The sequence below is a fragment of the Stegodyphus dumicola genome, chromosome 6 (assembly GCF_044657685.1).
Source record: "Stegodyphus dumicola isolate Sdum_Otavi_A_Nest chromosome 6, ASM4465768v1".
Taxonomy (NCBI): Eukaryota; Metazoa; Arthropoda; class Arachnida; order Araneae; family Eresidae; genus Stegodyphus; species Stegodyphus dumicola.
In genome coordinates this window covers 178,711,146-178,737,534 of record NC_140773.1, presented here as the reverse complement: position 1 = coordinate 178,737,534, position 26,389 = coordinate 178,711,146, and the positions used below count along the sequence as shown (strand labels likewise).

General features: G+C 31.7%; 1 protein-coding gene across 1 annotated transcript in view; it reads left to right on the top strand.

Annotated features, from left to right (window-relative positions):
* Positions 1-7,149: 7,149 nt before the first annotated feature.
* LOC118205995 (mitochondrial S-adenosylmethionine carrier protein) overlaps positions 7,150-26,389 on the top strand; it is an 89,721-nt gene continuing 70,481 nt past the window's right edge. Inside the window, exon 1 of the mRNA XM_085819205.1 lies at positions 7,150-7,513. The gene's annotated coding sequence lies outside the window, so the exon portion shown is untranslated. The remainder of the gene's footprint in view (positions 7,514-26,389) is intronic.

Here is a 26,389-nt window from a genome sequence, read left to right as displayed (position 1 = left end):
TAACTGACCCTAAATTAAACTAAGTATTTTTTAAAGTATCTTCAGTACTCCAAACAGCAGATTTCATATCATTCACAAATTCTTAAATGGTGTTGCTACTGTTCAGAAAATTTAACATAAATTTTAAAGGCTAATCTACATTTCAGCATGTGTATTCATTCCAATATCATCTTACTGAATGATGGATGTACTATTTGGTAGAAAGATTGAGATGTTATCTCTTACTAAAAACATTAAGTGAAGTATGAGCGGAACAGTTGTCTATAATCAGAACAATTTTTACATCATCCTGTAAACCAATTTATTTGAAATGTTCCCGAGTTTCTGGTATGAAATGATTTTCAAACCAATCTTTTGTTAATGTCTGTGTCATTTATGCTCTTTTGTTTGACTGGTGAAAAAAATCTTTATTTCTTTAAATGCCTGAGGCCCTTTTTTCCCCCTGTTTAAGAAAAGTTTGCATTTGTTCCTATAGTATTTGCATATGGCATCATTAATCTCACCTTGGAACCTTTGGCATCACTTGAGCCTTATTCTGAAAAAGCTATCAAGATATTTCAAAGCACATTATGCTAGAAAAGCCCAATTTCATCAACATTATAAATTGGTTCTTGAGATAACTTTTTACTAGTAATGAGTTTGATGGATCCATCTGCAAATTGTTCAACTATTTCAGCTGAAACATTTTCACCTGAGATTTTTATTTACCTTATGCCATGGTGATCTCTGAATTTTGTTAACCAACTTGTCAAACATGTGCAATTAATTTTTCATGATGAAGTATTTTGGCTTGGGTAATCAGCATTGGGCCTGTCAGTGGCACACCTTCATTGCAATGCTATCTCATCCATGCTGTCAGTACTTTGTCATGATTGTCACTTTTAGTATAATGATTTTTTTTTTTCATATTGAATTTCCAGTGCCATACTCTTCATATAATTTTAAGATGGGTGTCCCTGTATCCATTTTTTGCTTGACTGACATCGAAACATGCTTTTGCTCTGCAGGTTCTGCTGCAATTACAGAATTAGAAACTCTTTTCAACATAATATAAAATTCAAACTTTAATTTTGCTAAGGTAGCTGTAATAATTATAAGCCTGCAAAAAATAATAAGTTGGATCAGATTATGAAGTTAGATTGCATTTTACTATGTTAACTGAACTGAAGTTCATCAGAATCTTAATTCGTATAAAAGCAACATCTCACTCAAAATAAATATGTCTTGGTGTTTAATTTATTTATGTCTTGGTTTAAATAAATATGTCTTGGTTTTAATTAAATATATATAAATTTAAAATAATAAAATAAAATAAATATGTCTTGGTTTTAATTTAGGTTAAACAGAAAAATGCTGCTAACCCCTCCCCACAACTACTTAAGGGTCGAAAATATGGTCATGGCTAATGTCAATCGATCTGTTGTCATTGGCCATCATGTAATTTCTTAGCCAAAAAATATTTGAATGTAACACAAAAGAATTGTTAGTTAATCAAGAGAAAAATTGCTTTTAAAGCATACCTGCTTTTTCTTGAGTGTTATAGGTTCTGTTCCTGATATTTGTAAAAAAAAAAAAAAAAAAAAAAAAAAAAAAAACTATGGTGGTATTAATTAGATCATTATGAGTTTTGGACATCTGGATATCAGACTTAGTACTATATATACCAGTCAAGAGAAAAACCACTATTTAATAAATTCATTTTTGCTGCTTATAAAACTTAGATTAGCAAGACCGATTTTTCATTGCTAGAAATATCCTTATCACAGCACCATATTGAGAATTTAATTTTGTGCAATCACCATCATAATACACTATCTGGCCAAAATTATCTGGATATCCAGTGGTACAGCCTACTGATGTTGATGAGGCCTGCCTGCGAGGACTTGTGGAAGAAGATAAGTATGCAATTACTCAAGAGCTTGCAAAGGAGTTAGACCAGTGATTCTTGACCTTTTTTTCGTTGTGGTTACACTTTATCAATTTCAAAATTTGGCAGAACACTAACAATAAAATAAGTTTAAAAGAATTTTACTTATCTGTAATGCACTATGTAAAATAGTTTTTCATAATAATTTTTAGTGTTAAATAAAATAATATGTATTACAAAGACAACAAAATGTTTGAGTGAGTAATTATAGGAATACATTTAATGCAAAATTTGAGCTTAATGGTTTTTGATAATTTCATTTATATTTGGTCGTAAAAATGATAATGGTACTCTCATTTTGTCATCTGCACTTGAAAGTCTCGATCTTTTTTCCATTTTTATACTTGTTAATGTTGAAAATCCAACTTCACACGAATAAGATTTAGAAAATTGTAACAATATTTTTAAGCTTTTTTGCTTACTATGGGATAATCACTTCTAATTTTAATCAAAAATGAATTATTTGACTCTTCTGAATATTTTGAAATTAAATCTTGATTATTACAGAGCAAAATTAGTTCTTCCTCTTCATTCAAAGTTAATTCATGTACAGATATGTCTGTTATCACAAATAGATTACAAACCCAATCAAATTTTTTTATATCTAAATTGGAAAAGTAATGAATAACTCTTCTCTATTGTTGTGAAATGGTCAATAACAATTTTATTTTATGAATAGTTTTATAGGAGTCTTTTGAAACTGACTCAAACTTTTCCGGATTACCTTCCTGTGCTTTGTTCTTCCTTAAAGTGTCTTTTTTAAAAAAAAAAAAAAAAAAAATCCCACCAGTTTAACTGTTGACTTTAAAATATTTTCTTTCAGTCTTTGCATACATGAATTTATGTTATTAAAAATAACAAAAATATCAGATAAGTAAGCAAGTTTAGCACACCATATTTTATCTTCCAACAAATGAACAAAACCATTTTTATCTTGTTCAAAAAATGTTTTCATCTCGTTTTTCAATACAAGCATGCAAGATAAAACTTTTCTTCTGGACAACCACCTTATTTCCGTGCGCAGTGTCAAGGATTGGTATTTACCTTCCATAGCTTGGCATAAATAACTAAATATGGGATTTTTTTATGATTTTAATTTTATATAATTAACCATTTTAATACGTTGTTCCAGCATTCGTTCTATTCTAATGGCAGATACTTTGTAATAAGTGCTTCGATGCAAAAAACAATGGGTAATTAATATATCTGCATTCATTTCTTTCACATGTGCCACAAATCCTTTTATATATATATTCAGTCATAGCTGGAGCACCATCTCTGGAAATGCCAGTACATAAATTCCACAAAACTTTAATTTCTTGTAAATATGAGCTAATTACATTGAAAATATGTTTTCTGGTTGTGCAATCAGATAACTTACGACAACATAAAAATTTAATAATTATATCATTTTTATGAATCAATTGAACAAATGCAATTAATTAATTTCTGTTGTTTTGCCTGTTTGTAGAGCAAAGTTTGAATTTGCAAGAGTTTTTGCAGTATTTTCTTCAATATTTCGCAACGTCTTTAATTCTGCAACGAATTGTGTCATTTGTCAAAGTTGTATTTTACAAATATCAATATTTGCTGATCCACCAATCATTATTTTTACAATTTTGCGATAAGCTGGTACTACAATTTCTTCAGCCAAATTATTAGGTTTTAATTTAACTGCAGTTAATTAGCCTATTTCTATCTGAGCTTTTTCAGACATACTAAATTGCTTTTCAAAATACATTTTGCAGATAATGAATTTTGAAAGTAGCTTTTGCCTTTTGATGCAGGCGAAGGATGGTTAGTCAGCAAGTGACATTGGAACTTGCTCGGAACCACAGTACTATTTGATAATTTACAACCACATCTATGGATGCTCGAGAACAACTATATTATTTTTCATTGTTGATGTTAAATTCAAATTTTAAGAAATTGTCATTAATATTTCCGATGAACGATATATTTTTTGCAGAAGGAAACATCTTCACTCGTACTGGGCATCAGCTCATCAGCCTGATCGCTAACATCATCATTATTATCACAGTTAAGTTTTCTTCTTTTTAACCATTTATCCATTTTAGAAGGTTTTTTTAAGATAAAAATGATTTTATCAAAAAAATTATTAACCTTTTGAGGCCGGGGCTTTGGTAGCAGTAAAAGCCTTGAAGAGACGGGGAATCTTGAACCGAATGCTTCCCCCCCTTTAAGAAAGCACCTCCTATTTGCAGCAAAGATTCTTGTGTGTAGTTTTATGGATTCTCAGAGGAGTACATCTATGTTGCAAAAGGAAGGGAAGTGTAGGGATTAGTGACCAGACTTCAAGATGCTTTTCGTCACTGAGGGAAAATTTCATATTACAGTTCTTCCGGATTGAGACTACTGGGAAATGTGTAAAACTCCATTGAAGAAAATGCCATTCTTTATATTATAAGATGTTATGTTCATTTTTATAAAATTTTGGTTTGAATTTTAAATTACACTGCAAAACTACGTGTCTTTACTAAGTGCTTACAATAATTATTTCTATCATATCTTTATATTAATGTTATGCCAAAAAAATATTTCAATTATTTGATTATTTCCTTGGACAATTTAAAATTTAACCAGTCTTCATCTCAGTCTTTTTTTTTTTTTTTTTTTTTTTTTTTTTTTTTTTACTGTTAAATGTCCTTATAATTTTAAATTTGTTTTGGTATATATTATATTATGAAATATAGCTATATCTTTGAACTTTCTTCCATACAGGGAATAATTAAAAAATAAATGCTTAAAGCTATAGAAATGATTAAAAATTAAAGTTCAGTAGAACTGTTAAAATTATGCTCTATAGGCATAATGAAATTTTAATTTTAGATAATTGTTCAAAATCTGCTTGATCACATACTATGTAAGGAGGAAACTTTCAGCAAATTAGAATATAACTGGTTTAATTAAAAATAATTTTATTTTATTGTAGACTGTTAGTATTGCAATGTCCAACTACATAAGTGCTACTAATTAAGATTCAGTTCTTTTCCAAAATTAATGCATAATAAAACAGATGTTTATTGAAAATTAGTAAGTGATATATTTCAAGTATTAATAATAGAATGAATTTAAGTCATTAAAAATGTCAAATTATTTAGTATGCAAACCCATAATTCAAAACGTAAATTCCATTTGTCTAAAACTAAATTTCCAGCCTCACTAAGGAAACATATTCACTCGGGTATCAAAATTTAGGTAATTTCTTAGTGCAAAGAGTTTTTCAAATTGAAGGGAAAATTGTTTGTTATACATAGTGTCTGCAAAAACTGTAGGACAAAAGTTACAAGATAATTAGTTGTTGTCTTCAATACTGTATTATCTTATTCTATATTATGCTACATAATTTAGCACATTAAGAGAAATTTCCAGATAATTTCAGATGCCCGGTCAGCAAAATTCTCACCTGTTTGAAATCGTCGTCACATGTGAATTTTTCTATTTCCTCTACTGTTTAAACCAGTTCGTTTCAACTCCAGACTGTCTTTGTAGCAGCTTTGACATCAACCATGGCGGCATATTTTATATGGTGGAATTTAAATTCTACAATATATTAGCGAGTATCTTTACTTGCAGTTACTCAAGAAATCTTCATTGTCAGGTCATGCGAAATCTATACTGATACAGTTGAATTAACTGTTTTTCTCTTTTTTATTGAAAGTTTGGCAGCTATTCATTGGTTTCATTTACATTTCCGTCATTATGTTGTCGTATTGAAACTATTTCATAACTGGGTGCCCAAGGTATGCCTCTAGGAATTTGTCCTTGAACGTAGTTGATGAGCTATATGTCTAATGAATGACAAAGCCATTTCATCACTTAAGAGGTCAAGGTTCATAAATTCATATGGGGAACATGTGTTGTCTTAGAACAATGATTTGTACATTATTTGAGAGCTTTTACACCCTCTTTGTATTCTCAGAGCTCAACGGACAGTGAAATTTCACAAATGCTACTCTAATCCATTCTGTACATCTTACTCCAAAATTATTTAACCATGAAATCAAGACACTGATAAGGAGGTACCTTTTAAAATAACAGTACATCAGTAATCTGGAATCTAATGGCTAGAGATGACCTTTCAAACTGATTGACTAGTTTTAGTGTATTTACGATTTCCAGGTTTCAGACTGAAATTGTAAAACTACTGTTGTTTCTTTGACACAAAATTTATATTTATGTTCTTGCGATTTGTTTGAATAACAGTACCATCATAGTAAACTTCCGTGTGTGAAGGTCACTTCAGCATAAACAGATATATATGGAAATAAAGACAGACAGAACTATTTAAGAATGAAGTGATAAGAATGTAAGAAAAAGTGTTGTACATGTATAGACAGGGTTCGTAGTGGTCCTTATAAGTGCTTATAAGTCCTTATAGTATTTGAAAATAAAATATAAAGGCCCTTATAGGTGCTTACTTTTTCTTTAAAGCCCTTATTTTTTTGTTTTTAGTGCTTATTTTTTGCTTTTAGTGCTTTTTTTTTTTTTAATGAATGCGCTATTTTTCCCCGTGTGAAGCCGAAACTAAATAAACAACTTTTCTTCCTAATGTGGAATGTCAGATGGTGAGTCATACTCCCGGAAATAGCTTTTCCCCCTTTCTCTGCATTAACATAACCTTTGGTGTGCACGAAGAGTACAGACAGGTGCCCGTCCTTCTATTGGTCAAAGAATTGTGAAAGCAGTAGAAAATTCCGCTACATTCAGCATTCTTTTCCTCCCACCCAAATACTATACACGTTTGAATTTCTATCAAGATCTTAAAAATTTGCATTCTCATTCTGCTTGGTCAGTTCATATTCATGTTTATTATGATCGTTATGCTTATATTATGAGCATATGTATGAATGTTTATAATAACATAGTTGCAGTAACTGCTGAAGTATAGTAAACTTCCAAAAATGGTTCTGTTTTAACATAGATTATCTTTCTAAGGAATAATATTCGGAATGGCTTAAATAAAGGAAAGTAATCGAATAGTCAAAATAATTTCATTTTTTTTGGCCAATATATTATACAGTACGGAGGTTGGGAGGTCTCGCCTTTCTCCGCAAAATCTTGAATATTGAAACCGTTACAGTTCGCTGCAAAACAAGTAACGGACCTTTTTTTTTTTTTTTTTTTTGTCACTTTGGATTGAATAGGACTAAAAGTTCTGCGGTCTACCAACCCAAGCGAAGAATGATTCTGTTCCGGAAATTTAACGCCATCTGTTGAAAATTAGAATGAGAAACACCCCAGTTATTTAGTTCTTTATTCTCCCAATACCGGCAGTTGTTGATTCCGATTGCGGAATATCACATAGGGAAGAATTACGGCGCACGTATTGCGCAATAATGTTTGCGATATTTTGCAGAGATAATTAATTTTGATGTTCAGTCCGAGATTTGTTTATGAACACTTAAAAGAGTTTTACTGTGCTTGCTAAGCAGAATATTTTTTACTTCTGTTGGTTTATTTTTTAGCGGAAAAATCTAAAAAGCGGCCACAGTCTACCCCCCCCCCGCGCTCCTTCAAGTTAGGCTCGACTGTCCGAATATTCGCCAATTTCCAAGTGTGCAGGTTAGTTAACCTTTTACTGTTAAAGGCGACTGCATGAAGCAAATTTCTGTCTTCTGATTTCAGAAATATTCCTTTTTTTTACTTAAATTACTTTGCTTGCATTATCTGTTAAGAGAAAACTAATATACAATGAAAATTTAGAAAATGTTCAGAATTTAGATTTAAATTATTTAAATATCAATATGAGTGGAAAAATAAATTGTATTTATTATTAGGTTCCAAGTGAATACAATAAATATACCTTATTATTATTTATTTTATCTATTTTGAACTGAAATTTCATCATTAAATCTTGTAATATAGTTTAGTTCTTCATAGTTTTTTTTTTTTTTTTTCTCTCATTGTAAACAAGTTCTGTAAATTGAACTATTTAAAACTAAAAACAAAACAAAAAAAAAAAAAAAAAAAAGTAATTATTTTTCATGGTTGAGGTAATGCTTGTTGTCTCTTAATAAGTACGTCATTTCTCATATTTTAAATTACAAGTCTAATTTTTAAGGTTATGCAGTTGTGTATGATGTAATTAGACAGGTGCTTATTTTTTTTTTTTTTTTTTCTTAAAATGTGCTTGAAAAGTGCTTATAGGTGCTTATTTTTTTAACTAAAATGTGGCTATGAACCCTGATAGAAGTACGTGGGAATTTATATTTGTTTATGAAAATGTATACCTACATATCCATGTAGTATGTATGTCTGCATTGATATAGTATGGTTTAAGTGCAGATGTGCACATAAAGCAGAAAGCATGCGTACCCTTAAGTGGGAATAACGTATATACAGACACGTACATGTACACACACACAGGCACACATATGCATTTATATATATGTGTTTGCGTGTGGATTTATGCATGCGTGTATAAACATACAGATATATGTATGTGTATATATTTCATCATCAAGCTCTTGAAGAAGTTTTCGTATTTTTTCTTCAGTCAGACCTCTTTTGGCATATTGCTAGAAAAATACCTTTGATACAAAGACCTTTGAAAGAGATAGGTGGCTAAAACCTCAGGGACGTCAAATTTGACATTTCACCCCACTCTTTGAGCCTGGAAAATGGGGGGAAAAGACATGGCCACTAAAGTGGACAACCCCATCCTTTCAAACAGAGGACTCTAGGCCCACCAGTAGCCGAGCGGTAAAGTCGCTGAACACTGGTAGTTCGGTCCGAGGTTCGAATCCCGCGAACGGGCCGGCTGCATGGGCGTTTTCGTGGTTTTCCCCATGTGTAACATCTATACGAGCCAGTTTCCCTTAGAAAGTCCTCCACGAAAGGCAACCCTCCCCTTAGGCAGATAGCCCTAGAGTGCTTTGCCATAATTAAATAAACCAAACCAGAGGACTCTATGGCCACTACAATGGGCATCCCGCATGATTCAGCCTGATAATACATCATTTATGGTTTTTTAATTTGCTGATCAGTTTGCACAAGAAAAAATCTGTGTACACCACATGACTTCCTTGTATGGAATATTAAATTATACGCATTTTTTCTTGCATTTCATTTAAATTTATTGCATTGAATTAAATCTACTTCGCTGACAGCGCATAAACAACAATAGAATAAATGCATTCTTTAAAAGTTACTCTAGTATTTGTTTAACATAGCGACACTTTGGCGCTAGATTCACTTAACAGTATTATATTTCATTCATATTATAACTCATAATGCACAAAATTTATATCATTTAAAGAATAGAATTATCTAATCGTTGCCACATGTTCTATTCAAATACTATAATAAAGCTAGAATGATGTATAAAAGAAATTAAGCAAATAAAACAAAAAAGAAACAGTTTTTCACAGACGATTGAGTATTTCTCATTCAATTAATTCAGTTCTCACTTCACAAGAAGGCAAAAATACATAAAAACTCAAAATATCTATATTAAAAATTACGAAGTAAATCTTAAACACTTATTTCCTCGAAAAAATTCCAGAAAGGATTAAGCATGATTTAATTGGCAATAATAAATGAAGGTGTTATCTTTGTTGTTGCGAAGCTAAGTTTCTCTAGATTGGCAACAAATCCACTAGTCTGCTGTTTCAAATGTAGACAATCAATGGCCGCCATAAAAAAAAAGGCTTAGCGGCACTTAAACAACTTTAAAATTGTTGATAATTCTAAAAATATTGCATACAGATTTACTAAAGGCATAAAAACCTTAACCGGAAGATAAAAACAAGATAATTCAATCATTTCTAAAGCAAAAAATGTACAATTTACAAACATATAAGGGTAAAGAAACTGAGATCACTGAGCCGGGTCACAGAGTGGATATATATATAAATATATTTATATACATTTGGTGCGACCGATTGCAACCAAAATATAAGGTGCACATCTACATGTTATAGCAGTCCTATATACAAAATTTCAATGTTCTGAGGCTACTCGTTTTTGAGTTGTGCGAGATACATACATACGTACATATGTTCGTACAGATGCCACGAAAAATTCTCTTCAGAATTAATTTTAAGGCAGTTTTATAATTTTTTTGGAGGAAACGAGTCTTTTATTCTGTCCTTACGTACAGATATCACGCAAAAACATTGTTAAATTGCATTCGATAGTGGTCAAATGGATATTTTCATTGAAATATATATGCTGCCTGAAACTTTTCGCGATTACAATACTTCCTTTTTACTTCATACAAGGAAGTAAAAAAGTGGATATTGCCATTTGAAAATTTCGAAATGTTTTCACTGTTACTGTAACCATGAGAGCTCTATTGCTTTAAATCATCACAATCTTGAATGCATACCTTTAGATAACAATACCTGAAATTTCATTTCATTTGGATGAGCAGGTAGGCTGCTGTGGGTTTATATATTGGGGAAGTCTTTTTATGGCCACCCTGTATATATAAATAATTTTATTTATTAAATGGATCCATATTATCATATTTTAAAAGGGCTGAAAATAAAAATAAATTTGTATGATACATGGTTATTAAAAAATAATAAAACTGACATATGAATCTTTGATTGGCTACCTTATAAGAATTGTAGTTTTTAAGTGCTATCACATTGCTACACTTCTCATTTCCTGAATCATGATTAAATAAATATATTGCAGAAAAGAAGCCTGAATAATAAAATATGGCATTTTTGTTCACATAAATTCATGAACTCAATATGTATTAAAATAAATTTAAAAGAAAAGAAAACTAAAAGCTTTCATTGTTATGTTATGCTGAAAGGGGTATTTTTTTAATGTTTTGTGTTACAAAATATGAAATAAATAATAAAAGTCCAAATTCAAAATTAGTAGGTCTTTCAAGTGGAGGATTATGTAATTCAAAATTTAATGGCTCTTAGGTATCGTTGTTTTTTCATAATGTGAAAAATATACATACATTCATGCAGATTATTCATTATTTAATTTCTTTAAATATAATAATATTTGGTGCATATCTTTAAATATAATAATATTTGGTGCAAATATTAGGACAATAATATTTGGTGGCAACATTTTGAAAAGTGATTCAGACTTTTAGAGTGATTCAATGCAAAATACTGTTTCAGGACTAATTATCAGGTCTAACACTTCTCTGGGCTAATAAAAATTAATACAAAGTTATTTACTTAAATTCTTGGGTTGATTATATAAGAACAGAGTTTTCAAATTTCAGCATTATTTCAATGTCTGATATGGTTCCAAACAAATGCATTTCTGTGAAAGAATTTGTAAATAAGAAATCTCTCATTACAACTTTCCCTAAAATTGATAAATATTTATTACAGTCAAAAGTCGTTCATTCGGACACCCCTAATCCGGAATGATCTATAATCTGGACCTCAAAGCTACAAACTTTCTACGCATGCGCGTTAGACCTTTACGGCTGCGAATATGCGTGTGCGCATGCGCATAATACATTTACACATGTGCGTTTAATGTATATAACGGACAGTATAAGCTAAGCTAAAATTATCTAATTCAGTTAATGTTTGCAGATTGCGTTGTTCCTTAATCTCGAATTGGATTCGGCTTATTATTTTTTGCAGACTGTTAGAGCAATTTTATAAAAGTAAGCTTGAACTTTCGATTATGTGAAATAGAATTTCCGATATATATTTAATAATATGTAAAGGATATACAAAGCTCAATTATGTTTCAAAGTCCATTAAACAAAAAGTGGAATTGCTGCAAAAAATGGATAAAGGCATATCCTTTGTTTCTCTAACGATTCCGAAATCTGTTTATCAATATCACGCTGCTCTGCGGCAGGGGAAGGGGGGACGCTGCGGCACGCAATGAATTGGAAGTTGATCTGGCAGCACTATCCTTATCTTCAGGGCAGATGTTTTTATTTTATTTGGCTTATAATTCCTTACTAAATGTAGTATTTCATCTCGATGTACTCCGTCTTTGATATGATTTAAATCAAATTCCTCGTCATTATAATTCGCTTCCGATAGTGAAGGAAGTGACACAGAGGTTATTGAAAACGAAGAAATTTCGATTGACAAATTAGTCGGTATCCTCGACACAGCAATTATAGGACTTGAACAGCGGAACTTTGTAACTGAACAAGAAATTATGTCTGTTTATAGAATTAAAGAGAAAGTATTATCACGTAAAACGAAGCAACTTAAACAACTTACATTGAAAGAAATGTTTAATAAAGTAAAGAAATAAATATTAAGCCTTTTTTTTTTTGTAAATTTTGATACCCTTTAGATCATAATTGTTCTTTATTTCATAAATTACGATTTCATATTTTAAATTTTAGAATTTCTGCATGCCATCTTACCAGATTTAAACTGATGATCTATAATCCGGAAAAATCGATAATCCGGAATCGCCAAAGTCCCGACAAGTCCGGATTAACGACTTTTGACTGTATAACATAAATAATGCTTCCTATGATACTAATAGGTATCCTGTATAATTGTGGATTGGCTTTAAAACTCTGCATCACCTACAATGTTTATGAAATAAGCTCCTTTGTGTGAAAAAAAATTACCGTTTAAGCAGAAAAACTGAAGTAAGCATTTTTAAGCCAGTAAACAAAAATTATTACAATTTTTTAAGTGAGTATCGTAAAATATACTTAAACAAAAAAAGAAAAAAAATTTAGTATCTGCAAGTTAAAATGTGGTCAAGAACAGATGACTGAAATCAATACCCTTACATATCTTGAAAAATTGGAAATTCTCTATTGAGTTTATTCAAAATAACTCTACTTTCTAAAATGAATGAATTTCACTTTATTGTGCTGTAAGCCTAATGAAATATTCAAGCATCACTTCATAATATACATGATATTCATCAGTAAAATAAGATATTACAAATATTACTGTGGAGGTATTTTACCAAATAGATATTTTTGATGCAAGTGAACTAGCTGAACAGGAGACAACTATCATTAAAAAAAAATCTATGGTGATTTCCTGTTATGTTTTTACCACCAATCCTCGAATTCCATACCACAGATTATGTTCTTACTGCATTAATATAAATATTAACAAGACATAGTGCACAATAAAAATTAAGCTTTATTTAGGAACTTCGCGCACACTGCCCGACAGCCTGCCTGTTTCGCTCTGCTCGCTACTCGTAAGAAACTTCTCCTCTAGGGTTGCCACACTTATCGGAGGGCGCAAGGCGCGCTCCTTATCACCATCACCACAGAGTTTCCCCCAGTTCATTTAATGGCTATTCAAAGGAACGACATAGGTTATGAAATTATCTCAGAGTATCCGTGCTGTCGGGTATTTTTTTTATGATTAAAAATTAGAATATAAAATTAGAAAAGATCAAAATGCAATTCAATATACAACAAGGTATTGACACATATAATAAACATGAAATAACAAGAAATATGTTAAGATATGAATTTAAAAAAAAAATGTTTTAAATTGTTACGTAAGAAGCAAGTTTCTTAGGGAAGTGAACATGTCTTCCCGATCTGGTGACAGTTTGTGTCTTAGAGAGTTCGTTTGCAGATTTATTCTGCTGAACTGTCTTTAAATCTTTATTTGGTTTCAGTTCAGGCAAATTAGAGTCCGAAAGCAAATAGGCTGGTTTCACACGGTCTATAGACACAGTAGATTTCAGACCGTTAATATCAATAGTGAAAGTTTTGTCCGTTCTAGAAAGGACTTTATGCGGACCTGTATATGGTTGGCACAGAGGTGGCTTTACTCGATCGACACGTAAGTATACATGCATACACGACTTTAAGGTAGCACTTACGTAACATTTTTCTTGGCAATGTGCAGATGTTGCTATTGGATTCAATTGTTGCATTCTATGCCGAAGATTCGTGATAAATAGTGTGTCATACGGAGATATCTTAGATGATGTTATCATATCACTAGGCAGCTTGAGAGTTGTGCCGTACACCAGTTCAACACAAGATGACTGTAGATCCTCCTTTACGGCTGTCCGAATACAAAGCATAACAACTGGTAGTGTTTCAGTCCAGTTATTGGTCTCGTGAGCCTTGAGAGAAGATTTTAAATGTTGATGAAATCGTTCAACAATGCCGTTGGACATTGGATGATAGGCTGTTGTTGTGATTCTGTTCGTACCTAAAATGCGCGTAAATTCTGCAAAAAGTGCGGATCTCATTTGAGAACCTTGGTCTGTTGTTATGATCGATGGGCAGCCAAAACGAGATATCCAACAGTTGAAGATGGCTCTGCAAATGGTTTCCGTTTTCATATCCGGGATGGGAATGGCTTCAGGCCATCTGGAGAATCTATCTATGAGAGTTAAAAGGTACACGTTGCCTTCTGATGGAGGTAACGGTCCGACGATATCCATATGGATTTCTGAAAAACGAGCATCAGGAAGAGAGAATGTGCCCAGTGGTGCTTTAGTATGCCTAGTAATTTTCGATTTTTGGCAAGATTCACAGGATTTCACCCAATTTTTGATATGACGTTTCATATCGGGCCATACATAACGAGAACAAATAAGCTTCGTAGTAGCTGCAATTCCTGGATGTGACAGATTATGCAGATAATTAAAGATGAGTCTGCAAAAAGAATTTGGAACAAATGGACGAGGAATGTCTGTTGATATGTCACAAAGAATATTACCATCAGAATATTGGCACGGTTTAAATTCCAGTTTCAAAGATGATGTGTTGTTTTTGAGAAGGTCTTGTACCTCCGGATCATGCCGTTGAGCTTTCGAAATTTTTTTAAAATCCAAAAATGGAGATTTTGTTATGGAATCAATTTCGATTCTTGAAAGAGCGTCAGCAACGACGTTTTTTGAACCTTGCACATGCCTAATATCAGTAGAGTACTGAGAAATAAAATCTAAATGGCGCAATTGTCGAGGTGAACATTTATGAGGGTTCTGTTTAAAAGCGTATATTAACGGTTTTTGATCCGTATAAATTATAAACTTTCTGCCCTCTAACATGTGTCGGAATTTCTTAATTGCAGAATAAATAGAAAATAATTCCCTATCGTACGCAGACCATTTCTGTTGACTTTTATTGAGTTTCATAGAGAAAAAAGCTATAGGTTCCCATGTTTGTTGAGACAACTGCATAAGTGTGCCGCCTATTGCGACGTCATAGGCATCTACCCAGATGCTTAGCTGGGCTCCGGGAATAGGGTGTCTCAAAAGGGTAGCCTGAGCAATGGCATTTTTGGCAGCAATAAAGGCTTGTTCAGCATTCTCGTTCCAATTTAATTGTGGGGATGAATCCTGAACACGAGAACGAGATTTCTTTTTATTAATATAGCCTCCTAACAATTTTATTAAAGGAGAAAGAATATGTCCTGCTTTAGGTATGAAACATCTGTAAAAGTTAAACATGCCTAAAAATCGGCGAAGCTGAGTGAGAGTGGTAGGTTGAGGAAAATCTAAAATACATTTGACTTTGTCAGGAAGAGGTTCAATTCCGTTTTCACTAAGGTGAAAACCTAAGAAATCAATAGACGTTTGACCAAAGGTGCATTTTGAAACTTTTATGCAAAGTCCATATTCCTGAAGTTTGGAAAATAAAGCTTTCAAATGCCTGCAATGTTCCTCAGAATCTTTAGAGGCTATGAGCAAGTCATCGACGAAAGCGTAAACACCTTCTAAATCCCGCGTGACTTCATCTATAAAACGTTGAAAAGTCGCGGATGCATTGCATAAGCCGAATTGCATACGGGTACTTTCGAATAAACCGAATGGTGTGCATATGGCGGTTTTGTGGATGTCGGCTGGGTTAATTGGTATTTGATGGTATGCCTTAATCAGGTCGACATGACTAAAAATTTTAGTACCGTGCAATGCAGCAGTAAAATCGGCTAAGCATGGAATAGGGTATTTGTCTTTTATCGTTTGAGCGTTCAATGCTCGATAATCTCCTACAGGTCTCCATTCCAGACTTCCCTTTTTTGGAACCATGTGAAGTGGGGATGCATAATTGCTGCTCGAAGGTCTCAAATGCCCCAATTGCATCATAGTTTGAAATTCTTGTTTTGCTATTTTTAAGCGATCTGGAGCTAACCGACGAGGTTTTGCAACCACAGGTGGACCTTAAGTTATGATATAATGAACGGTGTTATGTTTAACAGGTTGGTTAGGATCTGGTAATCTAGTAACTGAAGGAAATTCTTTTAAAATTTTGTGATATGGTGTATCACTAAATACAGTTTTTACTGAATAAATGCTTGCATTTTTCACGCAACCGACGGTTTTAAAATGCGTTTTTAAATCTTTGAGACATTTGTTTCTGAGATCAGGGACCAATTCAAAGAAATGGAGAAAATCTGCTCCAAGAATGGGTGTACTAACATTTGCTATAAGAAAAGTCCATGTAAACTGTCGTCTTAATTTGAAATCCAAAGAAAATGTTTTTTGACCATAAACATGAATAGTAGAAGAATTAGCAGCGAAAAGTGTTTGTTGGGACGAATTCCGTTTTTGAGAATTATTTGCTGGAAGTAAGGACACGTCAGAGCCGGTATCGACCAAGAATGAAAGGTTTGTTCTACGGTCACGAACGAACAGGCGACGTGAAACTTGAGGTAAAGAATAAGTCGCCTCTATTCTTTGCTGGTTTTGTTTCCCTGCCATGAACAAGGTTTTGTACATTTGTCATCTCTACACTTTTTCCCAAAACGTCTATGATACCAGCAAACAGAATAATCTCTCCTTTTGGAATTGCTTCTTTCCTTATTGCGATCTCCGCGATTTGGTGAGCGACCACGAGAAAGAGAAATGCGATCAATACGTTTGTTTAATTTTTCTATTTGTTTAAATAATTTATCCTCAAGAGACTGATCAACTGTGCGAGAAACGGCACAAGTCCCTGGGGTTGGATTTACTTCTAAAATTCTGTCGGCAATTTCTGCAGCTTTATCTACAGTTAAATTGGAAACCGCTGCCAAAATAGACTGAACAGTCGAAGGCAAACGTTGAAGGAATAATACTAACATTAAGTTATCAGGAACATTTAAAGATTCTGCTCGACGCTTCATATTTCTAAGCAAATCGGAAGGTTTTTGAGAGCCTAATTCTTCTCCAGATAATAATTGGCGAATTTCTTGCTGAGAAGATTCTCCTGAACGATTTATTAACTCAGTTTTGAGCTTTGTATATGGATCAATAGGGTCTGGTTTCATAAGTAAATCCCGTACTATTGATGCAATATCTGGAGGAAGATGAGAAACTACATAATTATATTTAGTAATGGATTCTGTGATAGGTTTGGGGGTGGCAAGAGCAAAGGTACTTTCACACATAATAAACCATAAAGATGGGTCTGATCGGTTATAAACCGGAATTTGGACGGCATGAACATCAGACATTGTGCAAGGTTTTTAAGCCAAAATAAAAGCAAAAATTTAACTAAAGAAAATGAAATTAAATGATAAGTAGAAAACAGAATTATAAAATGATCTATAATTACTACTCATCTGTGATTCGGAGGACGAAAACCAATGTAATCCATTACTTCTGGTTTGGAGATCTTGAGTGATGGCTTGTAGTCAAAACCGAAAGTGCTTGAGAACTGTTCATACGATTTAACACAGTCCGGGTTACCATTATGGTGATTTCCTGTTATGTTTTTACCACCAATCCTCGAATTCCATACCACAGATTATGTTCTTACTGCATTAATATAAATATTAACAAGACATAGTGCACAATAAAAATTAAGCTTTATTTAGGAACTTCGCGCACATTGCCCGACAGCCTGCCTGTTTCGCTCTGCTCGCTACTCGTAAGAAACTTCTCCTCTAGGGTTGCCACACTTATCGGAGAGCGCAAGGCGTGCTCCTTATCGCCATCACCACAAATCTAAATCAAAATAGTCTGCACAGTAAGAAACATATCACTCATGAAGACTTAGTGGATAAGAAGATTTGTTTACCTCAGCCAAGGACTAAGATGGAAACTTATCATACTGTGTGCTAAATTTTATACATTAAAAGGGTGTGAATTCTGAAAGTAACTTTTTGGCACAATTGATTTTAATTCTTTGGTTCCTTTAACTTAATGGATGATGGTGAAAATTAAATGTCACTGGATCAATCATAGTGAAATCTATAAAAAACATCCACGAAACTGCAAGATGAAAAAAGATTTTAAATACAGAATGGCAAGATTATTGATACTGAACAACACTTGTTTAAACTGATATATGACAATCCTCTACATATTTATCTACAGAATCATTGGGTCTTACCTGTACTCTCTTATAACAAAAATAAAATTTGTCAAAATTTAGATCCTGTGCAATGCACCTAAGTTTAAGATAACATTGATTAAGATCTACATCTGGAATCATTCCATATAAAGACAAACACAGAGATACTTTTCCAAGCTCAGATAAAAGAGGAATTAACATATTCAAGACCAATTCTAAGGTTGTCGGCCACCAGTATGCAAAGACCTGATGTATCACCCCTCCAGAGAATTTTTCATATTTGACTAATACTTGATGCTGATGTTATAAACTCATCTACCTGTATAAGAATAAAAAATAAAACATTGATAAAAACATAATAAGTTCAAAACTTTATTTTTTGGCCAGCTAATAGGTTATAATAACGACAAAATAATAAACAAACAAAAATATTACCTTTGAAATAAAAATAGACATTTTATAATTAGAAATGCAAACAACAGTATTTACTCAGAAAATATAATCTAATAAAAAAAGTACTAAAGCATAAATCTCGTGAAACAAAAAGTATAACAGTCCTTCTACAAAAACTACCTGATAATTAACTAATAAAATAACTTTTCTGGCTTTATAAAACTATTGACAGATTTGCTTTCGATTTTTCAATTCTTGATCACACAATCTCTATGGTAAATAAAAGATTTACCTTATTATCTAAGTACTATTCAATATTCTGCTTTCTATATGAGTTGATTAAAAAATTGATTTCACCAAAACTATTGACAGATTTGCTTTCAAAAAGCAAATCTGTCAATAGTTTTGGTGAAATCAATTTTTTTCAGAGATTTTGGTTTTAATAGAGATGGTGGCCAAATCCTTCTTGTGTCATATTATTTCTCAAGTAATTTTTAATGTATTGGAAGCCGCAGGAACAGGTAAATGTTAAAAAAATTCTTATTGCTATAGCAAAATTTGGAAAACAGAGAATGAGATCTTTTTTTTTATTATAATTTTTAGTATCTCAATTGGCTGTTTTTTTACCTAGAAAAATATCTTTGAACAAAGTTATTTTATTAAAGAGTTGTATACCATCTATATCTTTCGCAATACTTCCTTCCTCCTGTACCTGTAACTTAACAAGTCCTTGCAGGCTTTTATGAAATCATCATTAGAAATGTTGTGAAACTCATATAGAAAGCAGAGTATTGAATAGTACTTAGATAATAAGGTAAATCTTTTATTTACCATAGAGATTGTGTGATCAAGAATTGAAAAAATTGAAAGCAGTCTTGTTCTGCTGAAAGGGATTTGATAGTTAATCACTGCCCTCGTAATCAAATAAACAGACTTTTTCTGAGCTTCCAGATAATAAATTCAGGATCTATAAAATCTCTAGCAAATGTTGTTGCTGAATCGACAAATATTTTAAAATTATCATCAAATCTTTGGGAAACTAATTATTTTTCAAGATTATCTAAGCCACCAATGCATTCCACGATTTTTAATTCAGGGTTTTGAAGCATTTTATTCAATACATCAATTCTTGATAATAAATCATGCCAAATTAAAACAACACAAAAATTTAAATGTTTCAAGACTTTTAATTGTTGATTCAGTACCCACTTTTGCTTTTTGTGTCTTTGGTGACATCTTCAATTAAGGTATTAATGCAGTAATAATGTTTTTTTACGTCTTCTTTCAGAGGTCTAATAGCATTGATACGATTTTTTCACCTTCTTTCACTTAAAGGTTTTAAACTTTTCACTTTTTTTTTTTTAAAGTAAATCCCATCGATATGGGGATGCACAAAAGTAATTGTATACCTCTTGTACCATATATATAAAAACAGAAATTTCACGACTGTAGCTGGTAGCGTCATTAACGACGAGATTTAATGTATAAGCCGCACACGGCACGTATAATGCTCTAGGATTGATTTCGAGAATAAGTTTCTGAAGCTGTATATTTTCCCCCTTTATGTGCGATCCACTGTCATGGCTCTGACCCTGTATATCTTTAACTTTGAGCTGCAGACTAGGTAATAGCTTCTCTATTAGAAAATTGTACAACCTTCTCCAGTGGTATTACTTACTGGAAAAAATTCTAAAATATCTATCTACCTTACCATTAGTAGTGTTTACACATCTAATTACAAATGTTATTTGTTCTGTGTGACTAATATCTGGTGTAGTCAAGAATTATAGTGTAATATTTGGCTTTTTTTGACAATGCATATTATCTCATTATGAATAGATTCGGCTAAAATATTAATTATTTCATTTTGAAAATGCTGCCTTAAATAGTGTGGATTACATATTTTGTTATCTCTCAATTTAATTGCATTATTACGGTGTTCTCAAATAACTGGATCAAATTTGGCCAACATCTCCACTGCCTTTAAAAAATTACCATTATCTCTGTGATACAACTTCGTACTAGTTCCTCTGAATGCCAAATTTTGACTGGTTAAATATTGTACTACAACAATCATACCAAAACAGACAATTTTGTTACTTAATTTATAAATCAATGTATCAGGCTAAATATGTGGTGACAGTTCAACACGGCTTCAATTCAGTCTTAAATGTGATGCATACATAAGGTGTTATAAAGAACCATCAAATAGATAAATCCTGCTAGAATAGAGAAAATACTAAACACGGTGACACAGTAAGGGGATAAGTGGATTAGATGATATTAAATTACTCAACTAGGAAAAGGAGTTTACATACAAGCAGGCATATATTTATAGATTATGATTAACTATTAATACATGTGTTCTTTTATTTCTATTTTTAGTGCTATGTTGTGAATCTCTTGATTCATTCGCCTATTAGATTATACGGCATCTTGTTAAATTTAGGGCTCTAAAAATGAATAAAACTCACAATTTTTTTAATATAGTACTAAAGTACCATTCATTACCTAAAACATAAAATAAAATTTAGAACTTTGGCAAACTTTGCTAACAATAATACTATATGAATATTTGAAGTGTTTTTCAAACAGGCTTTGTAATGAAAACCATTTAATCAAAAGAAGCTGCAAGATTTTTTCTCAAATAACTTCATACCAAATAGAACTATAAGAAACTACCTTTTAACAGAGGTATAACACACTAAAAAGGAAAATGGGCATTGTAAAACCATAGACACAAAAATCACTTTGTACCTCTAATTTGTTTTTCTAAATTGTAAGGCTATTATTAAATTGAAAACTTTTAATTTGCCCAAATGCATATTGAATTTAAACACTCCTATGTCTTAGGTAATATTACCCATATCAGATATTTTTTTAAAGCAAATTCGGCAAAGATCATTTTTGAGACGCCTTTTGTTAAGCATCAATCCGCAGTGCGCCACCAGTGCCGCTGATAAGGATAAAAAACCATTTATATTGCTTTATTGCCAGTTCTACCACAAACTTTGCTATCAAATGAAGGATGTGTGTAGACATTAATGGACAATGGACCAAGTGTGTACCAACACTCTATTTTTCTTAAAACTATGCTATGCTATCGGGACTTAATTTGATTTCTCAAAAACTATTTAAAATTCAGCACATTTATTTGACTTATTATAAATTTTATTTTGATAAATTTGTAAAACATTTTGCTTGATTGATGGAACAATATGCGGCCCATAGCCGCCCGCATGCGATGCACACCTGCTAGGATCAGCACTGAACATATTAGGAAAAGATCCCAAGTTGTTAACTCAAACTATAACAGTTATGCTTTGATAATGTATGTCCTTTGCCACAATTTATAAATGGCATAATCCTTTAAACAATGGGTGTCTAAAGTGCGGCCCAAACGCAAATTATGAAAGTATTTATACATTTTTATTAAAAAAATAAATGCTTGAATTTGATTCATACATAATCAATTCATTGACATTTATTTTAAAATAAAATTTAAATAAAAACATCTCAGTATTTCATGATGTATTAAAACCCTTCGCATACGGCTCCAGCGATTTCCACTGTGTGCGAAATACGTCTCATAATATGGGTCATGTGAAAATAGTGTGCGTAAGTTTATTGCTCTTATTTTCCATGTAGGCGAAGAATAGTACAATATTCATATTTCACGCTTCGTTTTGCACCTAGATGGCGCTACAGGTTTATATCATTGTAAGGGAATACTATTGCTTCTTTCATTCTTGGCGGGAACTGTCTTTGTCATTTGCAGGACCATAACTTCAGGTTTATATTACAATAATAATAATAAGTTAATACAAGCAATATTATTAGCTATACAAATTATATAGCATGTAGTTCCATTTATACTTTTATAATTCACAAAAGTTCACAATTTGTAAAATATTTAAATACATCCTAAAACCGTTCGATGTAATGTATTTTACCGCACATGAGAATTTACGTTTTGACATTTGCTTATGAAATTAAAATATATAATTTTTTAGGCAGTTTCCATATCAATAAAAAAATAAACAGAACATAAAAAAAGAAAAATTGAAGATGAAAAAAGGGAGTTTTTAATGAAAACTGAACAGGGAAATACTTTTTTATTGAGGAGAATAGCAAAGCACTTTGTTTAATTTGTAGGTAGTTTGTGCCAGTTTTTAAAGACAACAATTTTAAACATTATAGTCTAAAGCATGCCCGATAATATGATGTATATCCCGGCATTTGCCGTAAAGATAAAAAAACAGAACTAAAAAGAAGGGCTATCATCTGAACAAATATTTTTTAAAAAAGAAAAAGAACAGCTACTCAAAATAAAATCAACTGTTAAATAAAAGCAAGTTATGTCGTAGCAAATTTAATAGTGAAAAAATCAAAACCCTTTATTGAAGGCAAATTTATAAAAGAATGTATGGAAAGCGTAGCAAACATACTTTGCCCTGAAAAATAGTTGGATTTTTCTAAAATCAGTTTATCACCAAACTATAGTGACAAGAATTGAAGAGTTGGGGAATTTAGTTGAAACGTCTTTAAAAAGCAAAAATGATTCAATTTTAAATTTTATCCGTTAGCCATGAATGAAAACACTGACGCTTTTGATACGCACAATTGGCAATCTTTATCAGAGGAATTGATAACATTATAATATCATGGAAGAAATTGTTGCTTTAGTATCGTTAAACAGGGTTCGTACACATTTCCTTACATGAAATTTAAGGACTTTTAAGGACCATCAGAGAAAAAATTAAGGACCTATCAGCAAACAAACAAAAAAAAAAAAAAAAACCCCGAATAGAATAAAGCAATTATCTATACAATCGACTTCATGCTTGTAATCTCACTTTAAGAAACTAACAATAGAAGTGTGTATTATGGCACTATTATTTAATTCAATTTAATACTTAACATAAAACAATTTTGAAAATTAAACTAACTCCCTACAAGTTATGAAGTAGATAACATTAAATTAGGAACATAATAAAATTAGTATAATGCTAATTTCTAAGGGTACCACTTTATTGGTATTTCTTTTTGGACATTCTTCACTTTTTACTTTTACCCTTGCCTGCATGAATGACGAAACACGAAATGAATGATTGATGAGTTAGGTTTGGAGGCAACTTCCCCTTGATAAGTCTGTCTCCTGCCTGCTCAACAGTCATTCACTTATGCATTTTTAAAAAAATTGTTTGGATTATTTTAATTTGCTAAATTAGTGAATTTATTTTCATAAATTGGTTTTGCACTTGATTTGCTTATGTTTCTGAATTTAAATGATATTGTAGAGTAGTTTGAAAATTAAATCTTTTATATGTTTACACTTTTTTTTTAAATATTTTTTTGGCTTTAAATTTGCTTTTTTACTTTTATAAGTGTTTTTTAAAATTTAAATTGTTTAAATTTCTTTTTTACTTTTATAAGTGTTTGTTAAAATTTAAATTTAATTTGTTTAAATTTATAATGTATATATATATATATAATAAGAAATGTATACTGAAAATATAAAGGACACAACCAAGTCTGTAGATTTATTCGATGCATTAAAAACGACGATGAAAAGGTTTTCCTCATCTATGAAAAGTTTATCAGCTTTCATAACCGATGGAGCCCCTGCCATGGTTGGTATAAATGAGGAGTCGTTAAAATGGTTAATACAGCCGTCGCTGACGGCAATACGATGTTAATGACATATCATTGTATTGTACATCACAGCAATTTATGTGGAAAAATGTTTAAAAATGGTAGTTCAGTCCGATGTTCGAATCCCGCGAACGGGCTGGCTGCATGGGTGTTTTCCCCTATGTGTATACGAGCCAGTTTCCCTTAGAAAGTCCTCCCTCCCCTTAGGCAGATAGCCCTCAAGGCTTTGCCGTAATTAAATAACCTAACCTAATCTAAAATGTTTTAAATGCAAAGTGTATTAAGCATTGTTATAAAAACCATTAACTTTGTAAGAGCAAAAGGACTTACTTGATCATAGACAATTTCAAGACTTTCTTAAGGTAATGGGCACTGAATTTGCAGATGTTATTTATTATACAGAAGTGAGAGGGCTCTGTAAGGGCAAATGCTCAAAAGATTTTACGATTTAAGAACTAAAATAAAAATATTTATGGAAACAAAAGGGAAACCTTTGACTGAATTTGAAGACTAAGATTGGGTTTTAGATTTAGCTTTTTTAGTAGACTTAACAGAACATTTGAATGATCTACATTTGAGATTTCAAGGAAAAAATCATATTATTAATAATATGTTCCAAATAATAACAGTGTTTGAAAGAAAGTTAAAATTTTGGCACATTCAAATAAAAGATTTGACATATTTCAGTACTTTGGCTGCACATAAACCTGCGAGTGCTAACATATATAAAATATGCTACATTAATTTTTGATTTAATTCAAAGTAGATTTCAAGATTTTCAAAAAAATTAAAAATATTTCAACATATTTTCTACCCCATTTTCTCTGGAAATAAGTAAATTACCAAATTACCTTTAAATGCAATGAACTGCAAAGTGACATTCAACTGAATTTGAAAATGTTTCTTTACTGGAGTTTTATAAATATTAACTAACTTGCGATAAATATCCTAATTTTCACAATCATAATTAAGACACAATAAAACGCCGAACAAATACTAATTCAGAAGTCAAACAACAAACATCAGCGTTATATTTTCACAGGACTAGTTTCGATGGTTTTAGTTAGTTCGTTGGATAGTTAGATGGTGGTTCGGTAAAACCATCGAAACTAGTCCTGTGAAAATTTGAAAATATAATACTGATGTTTGTTGTTTGACTTCTGAATTTCACAATCATGCTTTATTAATGTCTTCAGTTTTTGGCAGTACAGTCAAAAGTTGTTAATCCGGACTCATCGGTACTTTGGCAATTCCGGATTATAGATCATCAGTTTAAATCTGGTAAGATGGTATGCAGAAATTACAAAATTAAAAATATGAAACCGTAATTTATGAAATAAAGAACAATTATGATCTAAAGAGTATCAGAATTTACAAAAAGAAAAAGCTTAATATTTATTTAACATTTTTTTCAATGTAAGTTGCTTCGTTTCATGTGATAATACTTTCTCTTTAATTCTATTAAACAGACATAATTGCTTGTTCAGTTACAAAGTTCCGCTGTTCAAGTCCTATAATTGCTCAGCGTCCCCCCCCCTTCCCGCAGGGCAGCGTGAAATTGATAAACAGATTTCGGAATGGTTAGAGAAACAAAGGATATGCCTTTATCCATTTTTTGCAGCAATTCCACTTTTTGTTTAATGTTACTTGAGGAAGCATTGAAATAAGAAGTAATTTCATGCAAGAAATTTTGATTTCAAGGAAAAGTGCCTTGTCAGCATTTTGTCGTTTAAAAAAAAAAAAAAAAAAAAAAAAAAAAACTTTTTTTCCTCTTATTTTTGATATTTAAAGCATTTTATTGACATGCCTGATGTTATTTGAGATAAAAGTTTCTGAAAATGATCTCAATGATTTGAACTACCGCTTACTGGAAAAAGATCTACTTGTTCACAATCTGTATTATTTTATGAATACTTTTGGAACAAAATTAATCCTGTCTGTCAGTTGCTAAATAATAAGAATTTCACTCACTTTCCAAAATTGATGGAGTGCATGAACTCTACAACATTCAATTCAAATAATTTTGCACAATGCATTTCAAATTTGAAAGAGGAATTCAAAAGCAGGTTTTCGTGAAAATTTTTATCAGAATGTTATCTTCACCATTTTCAGTAGACATTGAAAGTGTTCCACCTGAACTTCAATTAGAATTTATAGATTTACACTGAAGAAGAACCAACTCTATAAATCTTTTAAAGAAATATATATAGTAA